The sequence below is a fragment of the Drosophila ficusphila genome, unplaced genomic scaffold (assembly GCF_018152265.1).
Source record: "Drosophila ficusphila isolate 14025-0441.05 unplaced genomic scaffold, ASM1815226v1 contig_219, whole genome shotgun sequence".
In the NCBI taxonomy this organism is placed as follows: Eukaryota; Metazoa; Arthropoda; class Insecta; order Diptera; family Drosophilidae; genus Drosophila; species Drosophila ficusphila.
The window spans coordinates 11995-37500 of NW_025064116.1; the positions used below are offsets into that span (position 1 = coordinate 11995).

Sequence of the window (25506 nt, forward strand, 5' to 3'; positions counted from 1 at the left end):
AGGAAACACCAAAATAACTCAACACACAATACTTAGACTCCCTAGCATTTCAGATAAACCCATGAAATTTTTTTTTACTGGACACATTGAAAACTTTCCACGGTATACTAGGTAACGATACAATGAAAAGCCTAGGAGCCATTATAGATGTGAAAAATGACAACTTAATTCTTGAGAACAAACGGAAAATTAAAATTCATCAATTAGCAACACAGGCAGTAAATACAATCGGACCACAAGTCAGTCATATGACCGAGTCCCAAAAATCAATTATAAATCTCCTCGTTCAAGACCACAAAACCCTCTTTGCTGACCCCGATACAAAGTTAGCATACACGACAAAAGTAGTAGGTGAAATAAGAACTTCGTCAGATTCACCAGTTTATGGAAAACACTACCCGTACCCCATATCCTTAAAACAAGAAGTAGAAAAACAGATTAACGATATGTTAAAAGACGGCATTATAAGACCTTCACGATCACCATATAATGCCCCAGTCTGGGTAGTCCCCAAAAAGTCCGGTCAGTCCGAAGAAAAAAAGTACAGATTAGTAATCGATTACAGAAAGCTAAACGAAGTTACTATTTCAGATCGGTACCCCATTCCCGAAATCGGCGAAATTATCGCACAACTTGGAAACAATAAATATTTTTCGGTGCTAGACCTTAAAAGTGGTTTTCACCAAATACTATTAAAAAGCTCAGATATAGAAAAAACAGCATTCGCGGTAAACGGTGGTAAATATGAATTTACCAGACTCCCGTTTGGCCTCAAAAACTCTCCAGCTATTTTTTCAAAGGGCCTTAGACGATATACTAAGGCAACACATAGGGAAAATTTGCTATGTCTATGTCGACGATATCATAGTTTTTAGCAAAAATGAGGTAGATCACGAAATCAATTTAAAAAAAAGTATTCACTACCCTAGAAAATGCTAACATGAGGGTTCAAGTAGAAAAGTGCCACTTTTTTAAAAATGAGGTGGACTTCTTAGGGTACACAATATCAGAAAACGGAGTCAAAACGAACATCGAAAAAATAAAAGCAATTACAAAATTTCCGATCCCTAAAACACTAAAAGACCTGCGTTCTTTTCTAGGCATGACAGGTTATTATAGGCGGTTCATAAAAGACTATGCTAAAATAGCAAAACCGTTAACAATTCTCTTAAGAGGCGAAGAAGGCCGCATATCTAAGTCCAAGTCGAGCAGAACTGCTATCAACTTGAGCAAAGATGCGATTGCAGCATTCGAAAAACTCAAAAATACCCTCGTCTCCAGAGATGTAACCCTTGCCTATCCAGATTTTGGAAAAGAATTCCAGCTAACTACTGACGCTTCAAGCTATGCAATTGGCGCAGTATTAGAACAAAATCATAGACCAATAACGTTTATTTCACGCACCCTGTCGAAAACTGAAGAGAACTACGCAACTAATGAAAGAGAAATGCTCGCTATCGTTTGGGCACTACAAAGTTTAAGACACTACCTGTACGGCTATTCAAAAGTGACTATTTACACCGATCACCAGCCCCTCAGTTTTTCTAATAGCGTAAATAACCACAATGCTAAGCTAAAACGGTGGAGAGACCTTATTGGCGAGTATAACCATGAGATCAGATACAAGCCCGGAGTAGCCAATGTAGTGGCAGACGCGTTATCTCAGGCCCCCGCGGAAATTAATTCAATCAGCTCCTCAGCATCAGCCCATAGCGATGAAAGTTCGTCACACAACCTTATTTTTTCGGTAGAAGCCCCAATAAACGTATTTAAAAATCAACTTTTTTTACTGACTGACAGATTCCTATAGTTTCGAAATTCCATTCCCAACCTACCACAGGCACATAATAAAAAGAAAATCCTACACAGAAGAAAATCTCATAGCAATTTTAACTCACAGACTCGACCCTAAAATTATAAACGGAATAATTACATCTGAAGTAGTAATGGGCAAAATTCAAAACATTTACCCCACCTATTTTAAGTCATACAAAGTAAGGTTTACTCAAAACGAAATAGATGACGTAACCTCAGAAGCGCAACAAAATGAAATAATAACTCTCGAGCATAAAAGAGCCTATAGAGATGCTAAAGAAAATAAATTACAAATTTTGAAGAAATATTTTTTCCCACAAGCTATAAAGAAAATCCAAGCAATAGTTAATTCATGTCAAACTTGTAAAGAATCCAAATACGATAAACACCCCCAAAAGGTACAATTCAACCGACTCCGATTCCCAATTATCCAGGAGAAATAGTTCATGTAGACATTTACATTACCGAAAAACACAGTGTCCTAACAGGAATTGATAAATTTTCAAAGTATGCTCAAATTAAAATTCTAAACTCTAGAGCATCGGAAGATATAAAAAATCCGTTAAGGGAAATGTTAATTGCTTTCGGTATGCCGAAATGGATAATAATGGACAATGAACGATCATTAAGCTCAGCAGCAATCAAGTTTATGTTAGAAGATGAACTAAAAATATCAGTACACACCACTGCCCCTTATGCATCGACAAGTAACGGACAAATAGAAAGGTTCCACTCAACTTTATCCGAAATCATGCGTTGCCTCAAAAAAGACAACGGTAGCATGACATTTGAGGACCTAATTTTTAAAGCAGTTCAGGCATATAACAAGTCAATTCATTCCATAACAAAGGAAAGCCCCATAGACATATTTTTCAGAAGCACAATTTCCAATTCTGCAGAAGAGATAGAAAAGAAAAGAGAAGAAATTAAACAGAAAATTCTAAACAAACAAAACGCTGACCTACAGTACCACAACCAGGAAAAAACGCTCCCGAAAATTTTTAAACCAGGCGACACAGTCCACGTAAGAATAGACAAAAGGTTAGGAAGTAAACTGACACCTAGGTACAAAGTGGAAAAAGTAGCAGAAAATAAAACAACCACCATCAAGACACAATCAGGAAAAATCATACATAAAAATAACATAAGAACATAATTTTTCAGACTATTTTTACCAACGTGCTTGGGGATAACCACGGTCCTTGACTATTCCAACTCACAAATCATCTCACTCGAAACCGGACTTGCAGCTAAACAAGACGGAACATTCAAAATCATCCACATCTTTAATTTGCAGAGCTATAAGGACACTTTAGCGAAATTAGAGGAATCATTTTATTCACTTAACTCATCTCATCCACTACACCCATACCTTTCCTACGAACTAGAACAGATTCACAACGATTTACGCATACTCCGAACACAAAAGAGACCAAAAAGAGCAATAGAAACAATAGGTACTGCGTGGAAATGGCTAGCAGGTTCACCAGACCACCACGACTACGAGATCATAGTCAACAAAATAGATGAGCAATTAGAAAATAACAACAAACAAGTGGTAATCAACAAATTAATTAATGAGAAAATAAACCAACTTACTAAAACTACCAATGCTATGTTAAAAGTTACCCAGAGCTCGGAAGAAATAGCAAACCAAAATGCTAATATTTTAAAATATAAAATTCAATTAATTAAAGAAGAAATTAATAACATTATTTACGCAATCACATGGGCAAAATCTAACACAATAAATTCATTTGTATTCACAAGCACAGAAACTAAAATAGTAGAGGACATTTTCAAAAAAGAAAATAACTTATTTTTTAACATAGAGGAATTATTAGAATTTGCTAAAGTTAAATTAGCCACAAACGGCGATGACCTCATTTATATTATTAGCCTTCCAACCATCAAAACAGATAATTGTAGAACTTTAAAAATTAAAGCACTAAAAGAAAGCCCAAATGATCAATGATATAAAATATGAAAATTTGTTAGAATGTAAGAAACAATTATTTGCTATTAAAACACCTTGCGAATCCCATAATGATAAGACAGTCTGCAATACAGAAAATTTGTTAAACTTAAGTAACGACACTTGCGTAAATGCTCTCCTGAATCTCCGAGAACCTCAATGTAAGATGATCAACAATCAACACATCCCAGATTTCGAGGAAATACTATCTGGAACCATATTGCTGAACAACTTCAATGGACCAGTTCTGCTAGACGAAAAACTTCTACAACTGCAAGGCTCTTTCATTATTCAATACCGAAATTCAACGGTAACTATTGGCGAAACTATCTACAAGTCGAAAGAAATCAACTCGGTCGAACCAGAGCCTCCCTTATTCCAACTTATGGGAGAGAAGACTAAACTAGAGGAAGTCCTATCTCTTCAAATGATCAAGGAATTAAATCTTGACAACACAAAGGCGCTGGAAAAATTAAGAAGAAAATCGATCATAGAATCCTCAGTCAGCTTCGGATCCACCATCATCCTACTCCTACTAATAATAGGATCGGTCACGGAGCTACTACGAAGACGTAAAACAACGAAAGTACTGCAGCCCCTGTACCAGAAACGCGAGAAGAACCCCCACATTCCGGACCTGTGCTGTATTACATTGCGACCGAGGACAGTCGCGCTTAAGGAGGGAAGAGTTAACACCCGAAATAATAAGATCAACAAAATAAAAGATAGGGTGAGCATAGATTGCGTAATTGAGGAAATGGTATTGCAATACCATGCCTTCAATAAGTTCGACGCCCCGCGCGCTGAGCTTGCACTTTACAATCATGGGAACGCTTAACACCAAACGCCCAAAGTTGATTGAACCAAGGCAAGTGCATCCAACAACAATAATAATAAGATCGGATGACACGTGCGCTGAGCTTGCACCTTCTTGACCATCGATCGTGGGAAACGCTTATCCCCAAAGTTGAGTGAACTGAAGCAAAGTGCATCCAACAACAATGACTAATAGTGAATCGCCCAATTACAATTAAGATTGGCCAACAGCGACAACGACATCAGCAATTGCGGAAGCCAAAACAAATAGAAACAAAGAACGTCAGCAGAAGCAGCGACAACGGCAGAGACGGTGACAGCGATGGAGCGACGCGTAGCTATAAATTAAACCTGTAAAACCTAATCCAGTTAGTTCTTAATCAAACTCAATAAAGTAAAGATTGATTTTTTTATAACAAATTATAATCATTCTTTTAACTCATATGATATATTTCTTAATATAATTGATATTTATGCTGATTTTCATATGTATATGGTAAATTTATTTATATTATTGACAAAATCATATGCATATCATATGTTTTGAACAATACTTGGGTCGGCAACCACTGCCTACCTATAATAGTTTTTGAACACCCTATCTAGATATCGGGTGTTTTCTGTACTAGATGAGCCCACACTGTGGCTTTCTCTTAATTTACTTAAGAGTTTATAGGTATATTTCATACTTTTTATATACATATGATATATTTCTTAATATAATTGATATTTATGCTGATTTTCATATGTATATGGTTAATTTATTAATATTATTGACAAAATCATATGCATATCATATGTTTTGAACAATACTTGGGTCGGCAACCACTGCCTACCTATAATAGTTTTTGAACACCCTATCTAGATATCGGGTGTTTTCAGTACTAGATGAGCCCACACTGTGGCTTTCTCTCAATTTACTTAAGAGTTTATAGGTATATTTCATACTTTTTTATATACATATGTTATATTTCTTAATATAATTGATATTTATGCTGATTTTCATATGTATATGGTTAATTTATTAATATTATTGACAAAATCATATGCATATCATATGTTTTGAACAATACTTGGGTCGGCAACCACTGCCTACCTATAATAGTTTTTGAACACCCTATCTAGATATCGGGTGTTTTCAGTACTAGATGAGCCCACACTGTGGCTTTCTCTTAATTTACTTAAGAGTTTATAGGTATATTTTATACTTTTTTATATACATATGATATATATTTCTTCATATAATTGATATTCATACTGATTTTCATATGTATATGGTAAATTTATTTATATTATTGATATCATATATATATATATATATATCGGATATCATAATTTCATATATTTTGAAGAATACTTTGATCGGCAAAACTGCCTTGCCTACCTATAATGATTTTTAATGGAAAAAAAGTGTTTAGTGTGAGCACCAGCCGCGTTGGTTTAATTTAATTTTATCCCAGTAGCAATTCTTCGGGACAGTAGGAATTTGATTAATTTATTGATGAACATTACTAATTGATTAACAAGGCATTGAACTACACTTTAAAAGTTACAGTTACTCCCGCCATTCAATTGTGTATTTTTAAAAAATCTTTTGTTAGTCAGGGTGACTTATATCGTAATAATAAATTAATTACCTATTTTAATAATATTATATCATAGTATAATATTATATGAACGATTCCGCAAATAATATGTATTATTTATAGATATATTAAATATAGGTTTTTTTTTTTTATTCATTACCGGTCACCAATCATCTATATGGCTATACATTCATTAACTATTATTATTAATGTGACGAGACTCTTGGTTACCGTAAAGAGGTTTATATATAGTTATCTCAAACATTACTTTGTTTCTTTTACTTTGACATGATCTTATATGCGTCACTAATAATATGACGGGACATTTGGCTACCGTAAAAGTGGATTCATAGTTAATCTCAAACATTACTTTGTTTCTTTTACTTTGACATGATCTTATATGCGTCACTAATAATATGACGGAATATTTGGCTACGGTAAAAGTGGATTCATAGTTAATCTCAAACATTACTTTGTTTCTTTTACTTTGACATGATCTTATATGCGTCACTAATAATATGACGGGACATTTGGCTACCGTAAAAGTGGATTCATAGTTAATCTCAAACATTACTTTGTTTCTTTTACTTTGACATGATCTTATATGCGTCACTAATAATATGACGGAACATTTGGCTACCGTAAAAGTGGATTCATAGTTAATCTCAAACATTACTTTGTTTCTTTTACTTTGACATGATCTTATATGCGTCACTAATAATATGACGGAACATTTGGCTACCGTAAAAGTGGATTCATAGTTAATCTCAAACATTACTTTGTTTCTTTTACTTTGACATGATCTTATATGCGTCACTAATATGACGGAACATTTGGCTACCGTAAAAGTGGATTCATAGTTAATCTCAAACATTACTTTGTTTCTTTTACTTTGACATGATCTTATATGCGTCACTAATAATATGACGGAATATTTGGCTACGGTAAAAGTGGATTCATAGTTAATCTCAAACATTACTTTGTTTATTTTACTTTGACATGATCTTATATGCGTCACTAATAATATGACGGGACATTTGGCTACCGTAAAAGTGGATTCATAGTTAATCTCAAACATTACTTTGTTTCTTTTACTTTGACATGATCTTATATGCGTCACTAATAATATGACGGGACATTTGGCTACCGTAAAAGTGGATTCATAGTTAATCTTAAACATTACTTTGTTTCTTTTACTTTGACATGATCTTATATGCGTCACTAATAATATGACGGAACATTTGGCTACCGTAAAAGTGGATTCATAGTTAATCTCAAACATTACTTTGTTTCTTTTACTTTGACATGATCTTATATGCGTCACTAATAATATGACGGAACATTTGGCTACCGTAAAAGTGGATTCATAGTTAATCTCAAACATTACTTTGTTTCTTTTACTTTGACATGATCTTATATGCGTCACTAATAATATGACGGAACATTTGGCTACCGTAAAAGTGGATTCATAGTTAATCTCAAACATTACTTTGTTTCTTTTACTTTGACATGATCTTATATGCGTCACTAATAATATGACGAGTACTTTTTGGCTACCTTTTTCTTTGGATTCCCCAAAAATCCAAAATTATAATTATCAAAATAAATTTAATAATTATAATATTCTTTCCATTTCGTTATTTTATTAAATATCGAATCATCAAGCAAAGGATAAGCTTCAGTGGATCGCAGTATGGCAGCTGCTCAACCACTTACAACACCTTGCCTGTTACAAAAGTCGTTTACAATTGATTCTAGGCTTTGTCATTGTATTAAATAATGTTTTTATATGTAACTAGCGCGGCATCAGGTGATCGAAGATCCTCCCAATTTACTATGTTACAAATTACATTGGCATCACATCCATTGTCGTTTATAAAATGAATTATAAACTTTAAATGGTTTAGAAGCCATACAATGCAAATTGCCCCTTATTTATCATTGCAGTCCAGCACGGATACGACCTTAGAGGCGTTCAGGCATAATCCAACGGACGTAGCGTCATACCACTGTTCGCTCGAACAAGTATTGTGCCATTGGTCCGTACCTGCGGTTCCTCTCGTACTACGCAGGAATGCTGTCGCAACAACGTTTTGTCATTAGTAGGGTAAAACTAACCTGTCTCACGACGGTCTAAACCCAGCTCACGTTCCCTTGCATGGGTGAACAATCCAACGCTTGGTGAATTTTGCTTCACAATGATAGGAAGAGCCGACATCAAAGGATCAAAAAGCGACGTCGCTATGAACGCTTGGCCGCCACAAGCCAGTTATCCCTATGGTAACTTTTCTGACACCTCTTGTTAAAAACTCTTTAAACCAAAAGGATCGATAGGCCGAGCTTTTGCTGTCCCTGTGTGTACTGAACACCGAGATCAAGTCAGCATTTGCCCTTTTGCTCTATGTGTGGTTTCTGTCCGCACTGAGCTGGCCTTGGGACACCTCCGTTATTATTTGAGAGATGTACCGCCCCAGTCAAACTCCCTACCTGGCAATGTCCTTGAATTGGATCATACCTGAGTAATTGAAGTTATACCAAATTTTCAAATCAAAAATACATAAATGCATCGTTTTATTAAAGAATTTGTTTGCGATTATATAACAAACTCGTGATACTTTGATCAAGAAGCTTGCATCAAAACCCAATACCATAAGATATAATAAATATATCCGTATAATGGCTAGGAAATGATACACGTTCCATTTAATCAAGTAAGTAAGGAAACAATAAGAGTAGTGGTATTTCATTGGCGAAAATTCCCTTTTTAATATAGCAAGCAGTGGCTCCTGTATCTATTAAAATCTTTAACTGCTTGTTGGTTTTTCTATCTGTTCTTTCTAAATAAGGCATTCCCCGGTAGGGGTCTGGTCTAAAAAATGTTCTTCGTTAATATTATTTAGTCGGGTAACTTTGTTAGCTGGCTGATTTTCTGTTCCTTCCTGTTCCCTTTTTTGAGCTTGAGTTGTCTCTCTGTTTTGATTTGTGCGATAATAGTTTGATCTATTATTATTTTGATAGTAATTATTTTTATATCTCCTTCGATTATTATTGACCTGCCGATTGTTATAGGATTTATTCTCAATTTGAATTGATGGATCGACATCCATTGGCTCGACGGCTTGCTGCTTATAATTATTATTTTGATTATTATTTTGATAATAATTTCCTCTCGGTGGCCAATTATTATTTTGGTTATTACCCCAATTATTACCCATTTTATTATTATTATTTTTTGTTGCCCTTGATCGAACCGTAAGTTATTTCCTCGATATTTATTTTCACTTTTAAACCCGTAATACCTGTTAGCAAATTGGGCTCGGAAATTGTTCGATTCCAATTCTTGGACCTTTGCCAAAGCATTGGGCAAATCTGGTGGATTTAACGAGAATAGTGTTTCTGAGATGGATCCATTTAGTCCGGATATAAATATTCGTAGTGCGTTGCTTCTTATTGTTTTGTTCGTTTCTTGGGTAACTGAGCTGTCCTTTCCGTGTGTCATTATAGTTTTGTTTATTAACAAAGTCATTTTTTTATTGACTTCATTATAATATTCTATAACTGTCATTCGCCCCTGCCTGAGTGTACTAAATTCTGACTCGAGAATGTGTATTGGTCGTTTATCGCTGTATACAAAATCAAGTCTAGATAAGATGGCTTTAAAGTTTAAAACTGTGCCATGATTGGTTAGAGCATCATGGGCAGATCCCAAAATTTTATTTCGTAAAATTGTTAGGGCGATAAAATATTGTTCGCTTTGAATTTTATAAAGGCTCATTGCTGTTTCTGCAGCTTCCCTCCAACCGACATATTGTGTTATTTCCCCGGTGAATTTTGGCAATGATTTTACGACTTCAAGTGTAGTATCGCATTTTATTGTTGGGTCGATTGTTTGAATTTTAAAATCTTCCACAGTATTTGCATCTGTGGCCAACCTTCCTTCTATGCCATCTATTTTTCTGCTAACTTCGCCCAGTTGAACGCTTATTAATCTATTAATTAACTCCAGTGTTAGGTTGCCGGCTGTGGCTACACTCCCTGCAGAAAAATTTGGTGCTGGACCTCCTGTTGCCATTGTTAATTTTAATTCACCAAAACAATTTATTAAATTTTCCAGATTGTTGTCAAACTATCTTATTGTTTTTATTCAATTTTAATTTTTAGATTTTTTCCTGTCAACCCTGGTCTTAAGTTATGATTTTTTATTTTTGTAATTGTAAATATTTAATTCCTCACGAGACTGTCCCGATGGGGTCTTCCTTCTGTGTGGTTGTGGGTTGATCTTCCTTCCTGATGTCAGAGATTATTTGTCCTTTAGCGTGATTTTATGGCTGGAGTATGATCTTCCTTCCTTCTTGGTTCTTCTTATTACAGCGTGTTGGGGGTTTTTTTGTTGTTGTTTTATTTCTTTAGTTTTCTTGTGTTTTTTTGTTTTAGATTTTTCAGTCCACCTTTATTTTTTAATTCACCTTTAAATAGATTATTTCATTTATTATTTTCCATTCAAATATTGTTAACAATCACTGTCTCTTATTTGTGTCGTTTAATGGAAATTAAATTTTATTTTTCCACAGTTAGTGGGGCCGCGCAAGCTCCGTTTAAGTTTAACTTATTTTCATTAAACGATTTTTTTAGAACTTTTTATGACGCGGCCCCACGTTGGGCGCCAATTAAATTTGATGTTATTGGTGAATTTAAAAAAATATATTTTATTTTTTATTTATATATTTATTTTGGTGATAAACTTTTAAACTTCTAAATACAATTTTTCACAAGACACTTTATCAGATATAACTGAACGCGATGCCGATCTGAACAGAACTGACTTCCTAACTTTTTGATCGGCTCCAATAAACCTCGGCCAGGAGCTTTTCTTCTTTTGGTTTTTCGAACTTCAATTTTGTTTAGAATAAAAGCTTAAGATGAAACTGTCGCATCTTATTGTGAAATTCAATTATGCTGACCGATGCAATTTGGTGGGGACTTGAAACTCAATCGGCGCAATTGATTGCGCTTCGAACGGAAGCTGATGTTTACTTTAAATTTGAATTGTTTAGCTTAGCTGGGGAACTAAGAGCGGGCCTCAAAGCCAAAGACAAAGGAAATGCGGAGTTTGAAAATATTGTTTATAAAAGCCATAAGTGGCCTGGTTTCATGGGTTGGATAACTTGCATGGCTTAATCTTTGAGACAAGCATATAACTACTGGCAGGATCAACCAGAATAATGTTTTTCTTTACATATTTCATTCATATTTTCGAATAGAAATAATGCAATATAAATATTATAGATCTATTATTTTAATATTCTATTTTTTGAATTTGATTACGGCCAAAACTTGTATAGCATTCGTAATCCTTCTTTTATGTTTTGTTTTATACTTGTTTCGCCACTAATATAACAAGTTTTAGATGTTATAAGAATTATTCATTACATCATATATATATAAATATACGTATGTATGTATAATTTTATAACATAATTTTTATTTAATATATATTTGCTACTATAATTTTATTATATGTACAATATTTTATTCTAAAATATCATTTTATTTCAACATACATAATTATTTATGTATCCACACATTTGCAATTTTTGTTTAATCAATATAAATATTGAATTAAATCATTTGTATTTTGATGTTAAGGGGCACAACTAGTGTGACATTTCAAAAAAATCTTTTTTTTTTTCTTTCATATATCGGTAGATTACACCTTTAAAAATAACATATTAAAATTTCAAATCGATATCTTAAATAGTTTTTGAGTTATAGCAATTTTAAGAGCAGCCGCTCGTATAGCAGTGAATACGATCATTTTATCTTTAAACTCGTTTTTCTCGAAACAGCATTTTCCGATTTTGCTGCAGTGATAACTCAAAAACTAATGATCCGATCACTATCAAATTTTTTTAGATGTTCTATATATAGTCCTCCCTACAATGACCTATCGGTTTTTTGATCCGATCAAAAATCGAATTTTGGCAGGCCAAAAACGACCAAAATTTTGGGTAAAATTCGATTTTTTTTTTAAACGCCGCCATTTTGTCAATTTTTGATATTTTTTATTTATTGTAGGTCATTGTATGGACAATATCATCTAGTTTAACGAGAATTTTTCATTTTTTGATTTCATCCACGGAGAAGGCCGGAATCACTGCAGCAGTTGGGGCACTTTTTTTTTTAGCGCCGTTGGAGATCGGCTCTAGCTTAAAAAATATTTAATTTTTTCTTTAAAAATTTTACTGTATATTCTTCAAACATGTATAAATATATTCTGAAAATTTGAAAGGAATTGATCAAGTAGTTTTTTTATAAAAATTCCCAAAAATCACCATTTTTTTAGGCCGTCACACTAGTTGTGCCCCTTAAATTTAAAATTTAACATTTTTTCATATAACTCTCGAATGATATATAATATAAAACCGAGCGCATATGAAAAATAAGTATTTATTTAATAATAATATTATTAAAAAATATTATTATTTTATTTGAACTCACTATACCGGCAAACGATATAGTGCGTCCGATTTTAAGGCAGGTACTAATTTAATATACATTATATTAGCCTGCCACCAAAAATTAACGATAATAATTGGAAACCAATTGTTATTATATATATACATATATAACCTTGGCGCACGTTTCAACGTTATTATCTTGAGTTTTAATAATATTAGTCCGCTCAGCCAAGTCTCGTATTCAAAAAGAATAAAGAAACAAATTTATACGGATAATATTATAATATATATTGTCAACATTGACTAAATCATATTATATACATAGATTTATATCAATTCTAGATGGACATCCACTGACCATCCTATAGTAGTTTTTTGCATCGATGTCTTGAAATCGGGCATTTTCAATTGGGCTTGCCACCCACCCTACAGTTATTCTCCTATAATAACTTAAGAGAATATTGAATTCAGTACTTTTTATATACATATGAATTACTTCTTCATATAATTTATATTTATGCTGATTTTCATATGTATATGGTAAATTTATTTATATTATTGACAAAATCATATGCATATCATATGTTTTGAACAATACTTGGGTCGGCAACCACTGCCTACCTATAATAGTTTTTGAACACCCTATCTAGATATCGGGTGTTTTCTGTACTAGATGAGCCCACACTGTGGCTTTCTCTTAATTTACTTAAGAGTTTATAGGTATATTTCATACTTTTTTATATACATATGATATATTTCTTAATATAATTGATATTTACGCTGATTTTCATATGTATATGGTAAATTTATTTATATTATTGACAAAATCATATGCATATCATATGTTTTGAACAATACTTGGGTCGGCAACCACTGCCTACCTATAATAGTTTTTGAACACCCTATCTAGATATCGGGTGTTTTCTGTACTAGATGAGCCCACACTGTGGCTTTCTCTTAATTTACTTAAGAGTTTATAGGTATATTTCATACTTTTTTATATACATATGATATATTTCTTAATATAATTGATATTTATGTTGATTTTCATATGTATATTGTTAATTTATTAATATTATTGACAAAATCATATGCATATCATATGTTTTGAACAATACTTGGGTCGGCAACCACTGCCTACCTATAATAGTTTTTGAACGCCCTATCTAGATATCGGGTGTTTTCTGTACTAGATGAGCCCACACTGTGGCTTTCTCTCAATTTACTTAAGAGTTTATAGGTATATTTCATACCTTTTTATATACATATGATATATTTCTTAATATAATTGATATTTATGCTGATTTTCATATGTATATGGTTAATTTATTAATATTATTGACAAAATCATATACATATCATATGTTTTGAACAATACTTGGGTCGGCAACCACTGCCTACCTATAATAGTTTTTGAACACCCTATCTAGATATCGGGTGTTTTCAGTACTAGATGAGCCCACACTGTGGCTTTCTCTTAATTTACTTAAGAGTTTATAGGTATATTTCATACTTTTTTATATACATATGATATATTTCTTAATATAATTGATACTTATGCTGATTTTCATATGTATATGGTTAATTTATTAATATTATTGACAAAATCATATGCATATCATATGTTTTGAACAATACTTGGGTCGGCAACCACTGCCTACCTATAATAGTTTTTGAACACCCTATCTAGATATCGGGTGTTTTCAGTACTAGATGAGCCCACACTGTGGCTTTCTCTCAATTTACTTAAGAGTTTATAGGTATATTTCATACTTTTTTATATACATATGATATATTTCTTAATATAATTGATATTTATGCTGATTTTCATATGTATATGATTAATTTATTAATATTATTGACAAAATCATATGCATATCATATGTTTTAAACAATACTTGAGTCGGCAACCACTTATAGGTAGGTTTATAGGTATATTTCATACTTTTTTATATACATATGATATATATTTCTTCATATAATTGATATTCATACTGATTTTCATATGTATATGGTAAATTTATTTATATTATTGATATCATATATATGTATATATATATCGGATATCATAATTTCATATATTTTGAAGAATACTTTGATCGGCAAAACTGCCTTGCCTACCTATAATGATTTTTAATGGAAAAAAAGTGTTTAGTGTGAGCACCAGCCGCGTTGGTTTAATTTAATTTTATCCCAGTAGCAATTCTTCGGGACAGTAGGAATTTGATTAATTTATTGATGAACATTACTAATTGATTAACAAGGCATTGAACTACACTTTAAAAGTTACAGTTACTCCCGCCATTCAATTGTGTATTTTAAAAAATCTTTTGTTAGTCAGGGTGACTTAAATCGTAATAATAAATTAATTACCTATTTTAATAATATTATATCATAGTATAATATTATATGAACGATTCCGCAAATAATATGTATTATTTATAGATATATTAAATATAGGTTTTTTTTTTATTCATTACCGGTCACCAATCATCTATATGGCTATACATTCATTAACTATTATTATTAATGTGACGAGACTCTTGGTTACCGTAAAGAGGTTTATATATAGTTATCTCAAACATTACTTTGTTTCTTTTACTTTGACATGATCTTATATGCGTCACTAATAATATGACGGGACATTTGGCTACCGTAAAAGTGGATTCATAGTTAATCTCAAACATTACTTTGTTTCTTTTACTTTGACATGATCTTATATGCGTCACTAATAATATGACGGAATATTTGGCTACGGTAAAAGTGGATTCATAGTTAATCTCAAACATTACTTTGTTTCTTTTACTTTGACATGATCTTATATGCGTCACTAATAATATGACGGGACATTTGGCTACCGTAAAAGTGGATTCATAGTTAATCTCAAACATTACTTTGTTTCTTTTACTTTGACATGATCTTATATGCGTCACTAATAATATGACGGAACATTTGGCTACCGTAAAAGTGGATTCATAGTTAATCTCAAACATTACTTTGTTTCTTTTACTTTGACATGATCTTATATGCGTCACTAATAATATGACGGAACATTTGGCTACCGTAAAAGTGGATTCATAGTTAATCTCAAACATTACTTTGTTTCTTTTACTTTGACATGATCTTATATGCGTCACTAATATGACGGAAAATTTGGCTACCGTAAAAGTGGATTCATAGTTAATCTCAAACATTACTTTGTTTCTTTTACTTTGACATGATCTTATATGCGTCACTAATAATATGACGGAATATTTGGCTACGGTAAAAGTGGATTCATAGTTAATCTCAAACATTACTTTGTTTATTTTACTTTGACATGATCTTATATGCGTCACTAATAATATGACGGGACATTTGGCTACCGTAAAAGTGGATTCATAGTTAATCTCAAACATTACTTTGTTTCTTTTACTTTGACATGATCTTATATGCGTCACTAATAATATGACGGGACATTTGGCTACCGTAAAAGTGGATTCATAGTTAATCTCAAACATTACTTTGTTTCTTTTACTTTGACATGATCTTATATGCGTCACTAATAATATGACGGAACATTTGGCTACCGTAAAAGTGGATTCATAGTTAATCTCAAACATTACTTTGTTTCTTTTACTTTGACATGATCTTATATGCGTCACTAATAATATGACGGAACATTTGGCTACCGTAAAAGTGGATTCATAGTTAATCTCAAACATTACTTTGTTTCTTTTACTTTGACATGATCTTATATGCGTCACTAATAATATGACGAGTACTTTTTGGCTACCTTTTTCTTTGGATTCCCCAAAAATCCAAAATTATAATTATCAAAATAAATTTAATAATTATAATATTCTTTCCATTTCGTTATTTTATTAAATATCGAATCATCAAGCAAAGGATAAGCTTCAGTGGATCGCAGTATGGCAGCTGCTCAACCACTTACAACACCTTGCCTGTTACAAAAGTCGTTTACAATTGATTCTAGGCTTTGTCATTGTATTAAATAATGTTTTTATATGTAACTAGCGCGGCATCAGGTGATCGAAGATCCTCCCAATTTACTATGTTACAAATTACATTGGCATCACATCCATTGTCGTTTATAAAATGAATTATAAACTTTAAATGGTTTAGAAGCCATACAATGCAAATTGCCCCTTATTTATCATTGCAGTCCAGCACGGATACGACCTTAGAGGCGTTCAGGCATAATCCAACGGACGTAGCGTCATACCACTGTTCGCTCGAACAAGTATTGTGCCATTGGTCCGTACCTGCGGTTCCTCTCGTACTACGCAGGAATGCTGTCGCAACAACGTTTTGTCATTAGTAGGGTAAAACTAACCTGTCTCACGACGGTCTAAACCCAGCTCACGTTCCCTTGCATGGGTGAACAATCCAACGCTTGGTGAATTTTGCTTCACAATGATAGGAAGAGCCGACATCAAAGGATCAAAAAGCGACGTCGCTATGAACGCTTGGCCGCCACAAGCCAGTTATCCCTATGGTAACTTTTCTGACACCTCTTGTTAAAAACTCTTTAAACCAAAAGGATCGATAGGCCGAGCTTTTGCTGTCCCTGTGTGTACTGAACACCGAGATCAAGTCAGCATTTGCCCTTTTGCTCTATGTGTGGTTTCTGTCCGCACTGAGCTGGCCTTGGGACACCTCCGTTATTATTTGAGAGATGTACCGCCCCAGTCAAACTCCCTACCTGGCAATGTCCTTGAATTGGATCATACCTGAGTAATTGGAGTTATACCAAATTTTCAAATCAAAAATACATAAATGCATCGTTTTATTAAAGAATTTGTTTGCGATTATATAACAAACTCGTGATACTTTGATCAAGAAGCTTGCATCAAAACCCAATACCATAAGATATAATAAATATATCCGTATAATGGCTAGGAAATGATACACGTTCCATTTAATCAAGTAAGTAAGGAAACAATAAGAGTAGTGGTATTTCATTGGCGATATCAAACCGAAGCCTAATATCTCCCACTTATTCTACACCTCTTATGTCTCCTTACACTGCCAGATTAGAGTCAAGCTCAAAAGGGTCTTCTTTCCCCGCTAATTATTCCAAGCCCGTTCCCTTGGCTGTGGTTTCGCTAGATAGTAGATAGGGACAGGTGGTGTGGATCGGATCCCTCCGAGTTTTATTTAACGTGGCGTGTTCCACATTGAAGGGAGTACAGCCACGACACTCTTATATACCCATGTATATAGTGCATGTGTCTAGATTAAGCGCCAGACCAACGCCCCAAAATAGAAGCTACAGCTATGTACGTAGCAACTATCCCGGTAGCAATTCGAGTGTGTGCTTGTCGGGCAAACACTCCCCCTTGCTGAGGAGCGAGATCTATCTAAAATCTCTTCTGATCTTAGGGTCACAGCACCCGAGTCGTATATACGCAACTCTTCGTCGAACTTGAAAGTTCTACCCGCGATATAGGTATCAACCACAGCCACCACGATACTCCCACAAGGGGGCCGACCTCAATGAGCAGCCTTGGAAGGCACTGCTCAACCCGTGGTACCGAAATGCAGGGTTCGGTGGACCCTCCCTTTTGGCTCCGACAAGCCCGGATAGAGTGCCCAAGCCATATTAGTCGCCTCCTACGACAAGCAATGGTGGGCTGTGGCAGTATTCTTCTCCGCTCACCACACGGCGTAAACAAAAGGAACTAGGAGTTCCTCCCTCTCCTGGTGAAAACCTCCTCAGCAAACTCCTTCAGCCTTCGAGTCCTGTCCTCGTCCTCCAGAATCCTTCCAAACGTCCAGGTTTCGCCAACGCGCTGCACACCAAGTCCATTGAGGTCGCGCAAATCTGCATAAAGGGGGCAAGCACAAAGGATGTGCTCCCAATCCTCACTAGGATCGCCACATGAGCATGCGGCGGTATCGCTGAGAGCTCTGCTATGCAGAAATGCGTTCAACGACCCGTGCCCTGTAAGCAGGAATCCCATGCGCATCGAAAACCCAAAATTGAGATTTCGATGGACGAGGCCGACATTTGGGATGAAGTTGTGGGTCACCCGTCCTGGGGAGTCCACATCATCCCATCTGTCCTGCCAATCACGCAATAGACACTCGTCAATCCGCTCCATTCTCTGCTTCCAGCTTAGACCTGAAAGGTCTTCGCCGTAGAGCCAGTCGTATTCCTCCAACGGGTATCCACGCTTCAGCTTGAACTTAACGGCAATTTTCATTGCAGCCAAGTCAAGCGGGGGAGCTCCAGCAAGAACCTGCAGTGCCAGGGAAGACACTGTTCGGCATACCGGAAGGCTTCCAAGTAGGATCAGCCTTTGGCAGGCAATAAGTCGCCTCCTGGCCACTATTTGCCTCGTCGTACTGACATACCATACCGAGGCACCAAAGAGCACACAGGGTGCTAAGAGTCCGGCATATATGGTCCGCTTGGCTCGAGGACTGAGGCCCCAGTCGGCTCGAAGCACACGCGCCAATGCTCCAACAACTCCCGTGATCCGCATTCTGAGCGAGGTGATGTGCACCATGAAGCTCATGCGCTCACTGACTTTGATGCCAAGGTACCGGCAGCTGCGGACATACGGCAAGCTTGCTCCCGCAAACCTTACCAATGGCGTTCGCGCCATGTTGCCCTTCAGCAGCATAACCACCGTCTTGCTGGTGGAAACGGTTACACCAATTTCTGCTCCCCACGTTTCAACAATGGACATTAGTTGCGCTCCTTTTTCTTCAAGCGCGAGTCGGGAGTTTCCCTCGATGAAAAGAAGCAGGTCATCCGCGTACGCGCTGAGTGCGCAGTACGGCTCAAGGCGCTGTAGCAGTACATCCATCAGTAGATCCCAAATAAATGGGCCACTGATTGACCCCTGCGGGCAGCCTCTAGTGACTGGTACGTCCACGGTACCAACACTGCTTCGGATCACTGCTCTTCGGCCGGAGAAGAAGCTTCGCCACAAGCTCATTTCCCGGCATCCCAACTCGGCCAATCGGCGCAGTGCAGCGCACCATTCGACGTTGTCGAAAGCTCCTTTGAAGTCCACGAAAACTCCAAGCACGTATCGCGCCGTGCTGGCGGCGACACTGCTCTTTACGTGTCTCCAAGCTTCCTCCACACATCGTCCTCGGCGAAATCCGAACTGCCATCTGCAGCCTTCCGGAAGAACTTCTCTAACGCGATTCACCATGATTCCCTCAAGCACCTTGCCGAAAACGGGCAGCAGGGAGATTCCCCTGTACGAGGATGGCTCGCACTTGTCCTTGTCGGGTCCCTTGAGTAGCGCCACTACACGTGGACACTTCCACTCGCTGGGAAAGTACCCCGACCGAATGCATCGGGAAAAGAGCCTCGTGAGGTATTGAGGTATGGCGCGCCAGACCGCCTTGCAGATCGTGCCGTTGATGCCGTCCATGCCAGGCGAGCGTCTGCTCTTCAACCTGGCGACACAAGCGTCAACCTCGAATTCATCGAGCGCCGGTGGGACTGTCTCCGCGTAGGCAATCGGTGCATCTGACTCCGCAACTGGGAAAAAGTTACGGAGGAGCACTCGCGCACAGTCACCCCAATCGGTGACCAGCTCGCCATTTACGCGAAGACACCCAATCTCCGAGCGTTTGTTACGACCGCGGCAAATCTTGTAGACGCGCCCCCATGGATCGTCTGCGTTCTCTCCCACGAAGTTTTTCCAGCTGTCCTCCTTCGCCTTCAGAATAAGCTTTTTGTAGTCGGCTGAGGCAATCCTCAGTTCGACCACAAGAAGCTCAGTCCTTTCGACGTCGCCACGTCGGCGAGCGTCCTGGAGCCTGCGCCGAAGTCTCCTGACTTCGCGGCGCGCAGAGCTGAGGTCGGCGGTCCACCAACGTGCTCTCCTCCTAGGCGATCTCGGCGTCTTCCTACCCAGCGCAAGGTCGCACACTCCGTGCACCACTTGCCGCAGGGCAGAAACTTGCTGGTCCAACGGCGATTCAGAGAAGTCTTCCAAAAGTCCGGCTGCCCGGCTCACCAACTCCTCTTCGAACAATCGCCAGCGAGCAGTGGAGAAGTTCCAGGACGGCACAGGAGCTATGCTCTCAACTGCGCGCGTGGAAGTTGTTGTGGCAACAACAGTAATCCTGTTGTGATCACTTAACTCCCACTCGCCCACTCTCCACTCATATGTGGCCCACATAGATGCTGCTTCGTTGGCGATCGTCACGTCGATATCGCTGCGGGCTCTGCCGCTATCGAACGTGAACACCTCACTGTGCTGGTTAAGAGCGACGACTCCTTTCTCCAGCATCCACTCAGACAGCAGTTCACCCCGGGAGCGGTTAGCTTGCCCCTCGGTCTGCCGAGAGAGCTTGCTAAACCACATGGGGGATACTGCATTCGCATCAAGTCCCATGATGCACGGCGTTCTGCTGGCCTGCAGCAGGACCGCATCCATGTATCTGAGATACGGGTCTAGGTCGGCGTCGAATTGGCAATATACGGAGCAAAGGAAGATTGAGCCAAAACTCCCTTTAACGCTCACGCATACGCCGTGGTCGGTGGTGAGGGGCTCCACTGGCATACAGATGACATCCTGGTGATCCACTAGGATGGCTGCCTTCCCTCGCCGATCGGCGAAGATCCTCATTCCTTCAGGCAGCACATCCATCCTCCCGACGTCTGGATATGGCTCCTGCAAAAGTGCGAACAGAAATCCTGATTCCCTCAATCGGACTCCGAGCTCGACCGTCGCAGCTCGGCCTCGGCCACAGTTTGCCTGGATGATGCTAAACATTAGTGTCTAGCATTCACCCTCGCCAGCACAGCCGCATACACTGGGCAGCTTGGGGACAACATATTGTGTCCCGAGGCATACCCCTTGAAGCGGCAGTTCCGGCAGTCCACCGGGTTCGTGCAACTCCGCGCACTGTGGCCGTTCTGTCCGCACTGGCGGCACACATTCTCCTTATATCGGCACTGGGCGACCTTGTGGTCGAATCCGACGCACCTGTGGCAGGCGTACGTGCGCACCAAGGCTCGGCAGTTGTAGGCGAACCAGCCGATGTACGCCTTTGCACCATCCAGCACCTCAAGGGCCACGGCGTTGACATCGAGCGTCACATTGACTGTGGCGCCGTCAGCCGCAGACCATGGCTTCTCGAGGTGTACCGCCTTTTCAAAGGAGGCCACATCCATCACATCCGCGAAGTTGTTCCTGTACAGGTCCTTCATAAAGTCGGCTGGCTTCGTCGCAGTGTCGACGTTGCTAACGACCACCTTGGGTCGCTGCACCGGGCTCTGCTTCACCTCCAGACCGACTTCTGCAAACCTCTTGTTTGCAACAACCTTCCGAATTTCGCCTGATGAGGGGGGTGCGTATGATGGCACCGCCACGCGCAAGCCCTCTCACCTCATGCAGACGTACGCCAAGCGAAGGGGCGATCTCCCTGCGCACCTTTTCTGCAACCTCTTTTCCGCTCACTGTCGGGTCCTTGCTCACCACAACAGCGGACCACGTCTCGCGTGGCTTCCGCGGGGCAGGCACCGGAGCAGCTTGAGGCGCTGGCAGGCTGGGATATGCGGCTGCATACCCAGCAGGTGGCATGGGGACCACAGCCTGCGCCATGACGGACTTCGGGGGGCGGCGGCGGCGGCATTCGCTGCTGGTCGCGGAGAGCCTCCAAGGCTGCATTCCGCGCCGAGAGCGCAAGCACCAGGCCCTCGTACCTATTTAGGCACCGCATCATGGCGCAGGCCTGCTTGGTCGATAAATTCGACGCAACAACCTCTTCCAAGAATCCGTCCTTGATCTTGGCCAGCTCGGCCACCGTACCATGGACGGACGCGACGACGGGAGGGGAGACGGGGACAGGGGGGGCAGCTGCGGCTCCACCAGAATCCCTGGCGACAGCGGGGGCAGCAGCGGGGGCAGCGGCAGGGGCAGCAGCGGGGGCAGCAGCAGGGGAAGCAGCGGGAGCAGCAGCAGGGGAAGCAGCGGGAGCAGCAGCGGAGGCGGCAGCGGGGGAAGCAGCGGAAAGGGCAGCGACGCCAGCGGCAGCGGCAGAGGCTGAGGCCAACGCCACCTCGAGAGAGGAGAATGGGCTCTCCTCCAACACACCTACCGGCGCCGGCAGAGGCTCGTTGACGTCAAGCGCCAACAGCTTCGGCTGCGTCGGTTTCGGCACCGCGCTCGTCGTCGCCTTCCCTCTCTTTCCGCGCCGACGCCTCGCCGTACTCGCAGCACTACTGGGCCGACTGCTGGCCCGACTGCTCGCCGACAGCTCGCTCTCAGAGAGCGCGCCCTCCATTGGGAGTAGGGGAGAATAAGCTGTGCTCTACTCACCCACACACACAAGCTGCAGCGGAAAATTTCCAACACGTGCTGTTGTTTGCAAACTTTAACACGATGTTTTCGCGAGGAAAACCGCACTTTTCCGACCGGAAAATTACACGATTTTAATCGCTAGGCGAATCCGCGAATTTTAAGCTAAAAATTAGCAATTAATTCGCACGGAATCAAAAGTTATTCACAAATTAATGGAGCACGTCGAAAACACACGTCCGTCGTTAATCCATTCATGCGCGTCACTAATTAGATGACGAGGCATTTGGCTATTTTTCCTTAAGAGAGTCATAGTTACTCCCGCCGTTGACCCGCGCTTACTTGAATTTCTTCACTTTGACATTCAGAGCACTGGGCAGAAATCACATTGTGTCAACACCCGCTAGGGCCATCACAATGCTTTGTTTTAATTAGACAGTCGGATTCCCCAAGTCCGTGCCAGTTCTGAATTGATTGTTAATTGATAATCGTTATAATTAATAAGAACTAATCGGTTTGAGCCAATTAGTATTCTTAAAAATTTTAGCAAGAAAGTTCCACAATTGGCTACGTAACTAAACTATCCGGGGAACAAGTAACCACCATAAATGATAGACACTCTATTTACCCAGAACGAGCACATAAACCATGTTATTGTTTCCCAATCAAGCCCGACTATCTCAATCTTCAGAGCCAATCCTTATCCCGAAGTTACGGATCTAATTTGCCGACTTCCCTTACCTACATTATTCTATCGACTAGAGACTCTTCACCTTGGAGACCAGCTGCGGATATTGGTACGGCCTGTTGAGAAGTTTGCGTGTCCCCACCATAAATTTTCAAGGTCCGAGGAGAAAATATCGACACAACAGTATATGTCATGCTCTTCTAGCCCATCTACCATATCTCTCTGCGAAAGACTTCCATGGTAGTACGGCTATAAAACAGAAAAGAAAACTCTTCCGATATCTCTCGACGGCTTCTTTATGGTCGTTCCTGTTGCCAGGATGAGCACGAGGCCCATATTTAATAACAAACGGATACTCAACAGGTTACGGAATTGGAACCGTATTCCCTTTCGTTCAAAATTATTCAAGTATATTATTTTTGGCTTGTATATATATTTATTTAGTCATTAGTTTTTTACTTGAAAATTTTCGGCTTTCGCCTTGAACTTAGGACCGACTAACTCGTGATCAACCACTGTTCACACGAAACCCTTCTCCACTTCAGTCCTCCAAGGTCTCATTCGATTATTTGCTACTACCACCAAGATCTGTACCAATGGCAGCTCCATGCAGGCTTACGCCAAACACTTCTACGCATACCATTGTACCTTCCTACTCACTAAAGTTTCAAAATTTATATTACAAGTAATATAAATCATCTACTTTAGCGGTAATGTATAGGTATACAACTTAAGCGCCATCCATTTTAAGGGCTAGTTGCTTCGGCAGGTGAGTTGTTACACACTCCTTAGCGGATTTCGACTTCCATGATCACCGTCCTGCTGTTTTAAGCAACCAACGCCTTTCATGGTATCTGCATGAGTTGTTAATTTGGGCACCGTAACATTACGTTTGGTTCATCCCACAGCGCCAGTTCTGCTTACCAAAAGTGGCCCACTGGGCACATTATATCATAACCTTAAACTTCATATCAAGAAAGTTAAGGTTCTTACCCATTTAAAGTTTGAGAATAGGTTAAGATCGTTTCGACCCTAAGGCCTCTAATCATTCGCTTTACCAGATAAGATTATTTTATATAATATTAAAATGCACCAGCTATCCTGAGGGAAACTTCGGAAGGAACCAGCTACTAGATGGTTCGATTGGTCTTTCGCCCCTATACTCAATTCTGACAATCGATTTGCACGTCAGAACTGTTTCGGTCTTCCATCAGGGTTTCCCCTGACTTCAACCTGATCAAGTATAGTTCACCATCTTTCGGGTCACAGCATATATGCTCAAGGTACGTTCCAGTTAGAGGCATAAATAATATAAATATCATTATACATAACTATATAGAACGCCCCGGGATTGTGTTAATTAACTATAAATAGTTAAAAAACTAATCCCATTATTAGTCAAGTTAATTACGCTATTAGGTTTATATCCCAATAACTTGCACATATGTTAGACTCCTTGGTCCGTGTTTCAAGACGGGTCCCGAAGGTATCCTGAATCTTTCGCATTGTTAATCATACAAGTGCATATAATAAACACAAAAATCATTGATAATTATGCCATTATATAATTCCGAAAAATTAACGCACTGTAATCATATAAATCTATCAGCACTTTATCAAATTAATGACATTTATTTTGTGTTAAAACGCAAGCATTTTAATTTAAATAAACTATAAGCCATATTTTATGATAAATTTTGTATGCTAATAGATTACAATGTCCTTATATGGAAAAAATGCACACTATTATCATAATATTGTTTAAATATTACAATTTTAATGATGAATTTTCCATAATGGATATTCAGGTTCATCGGGCTTAACCTCTAAGCAGTTTCACGTACTATTTAACTCTCTATTCAGAGTTCTTTTCAACTTTCCCTCACGGTAC

At 38.7% G+C, this 25506-nt stretch overlaps 1 pseudogene; it reads right to left on the reverse strand.

Moving 5' to 3' along the window:
• Window positions 1-16520: 16520 nt before the first annotated feature.
• LOC122319810 overlaps window positions 16521-25506 on the reverse strand; it is a 9349-nt pseudogene continuing 363 nt past the window's right edge.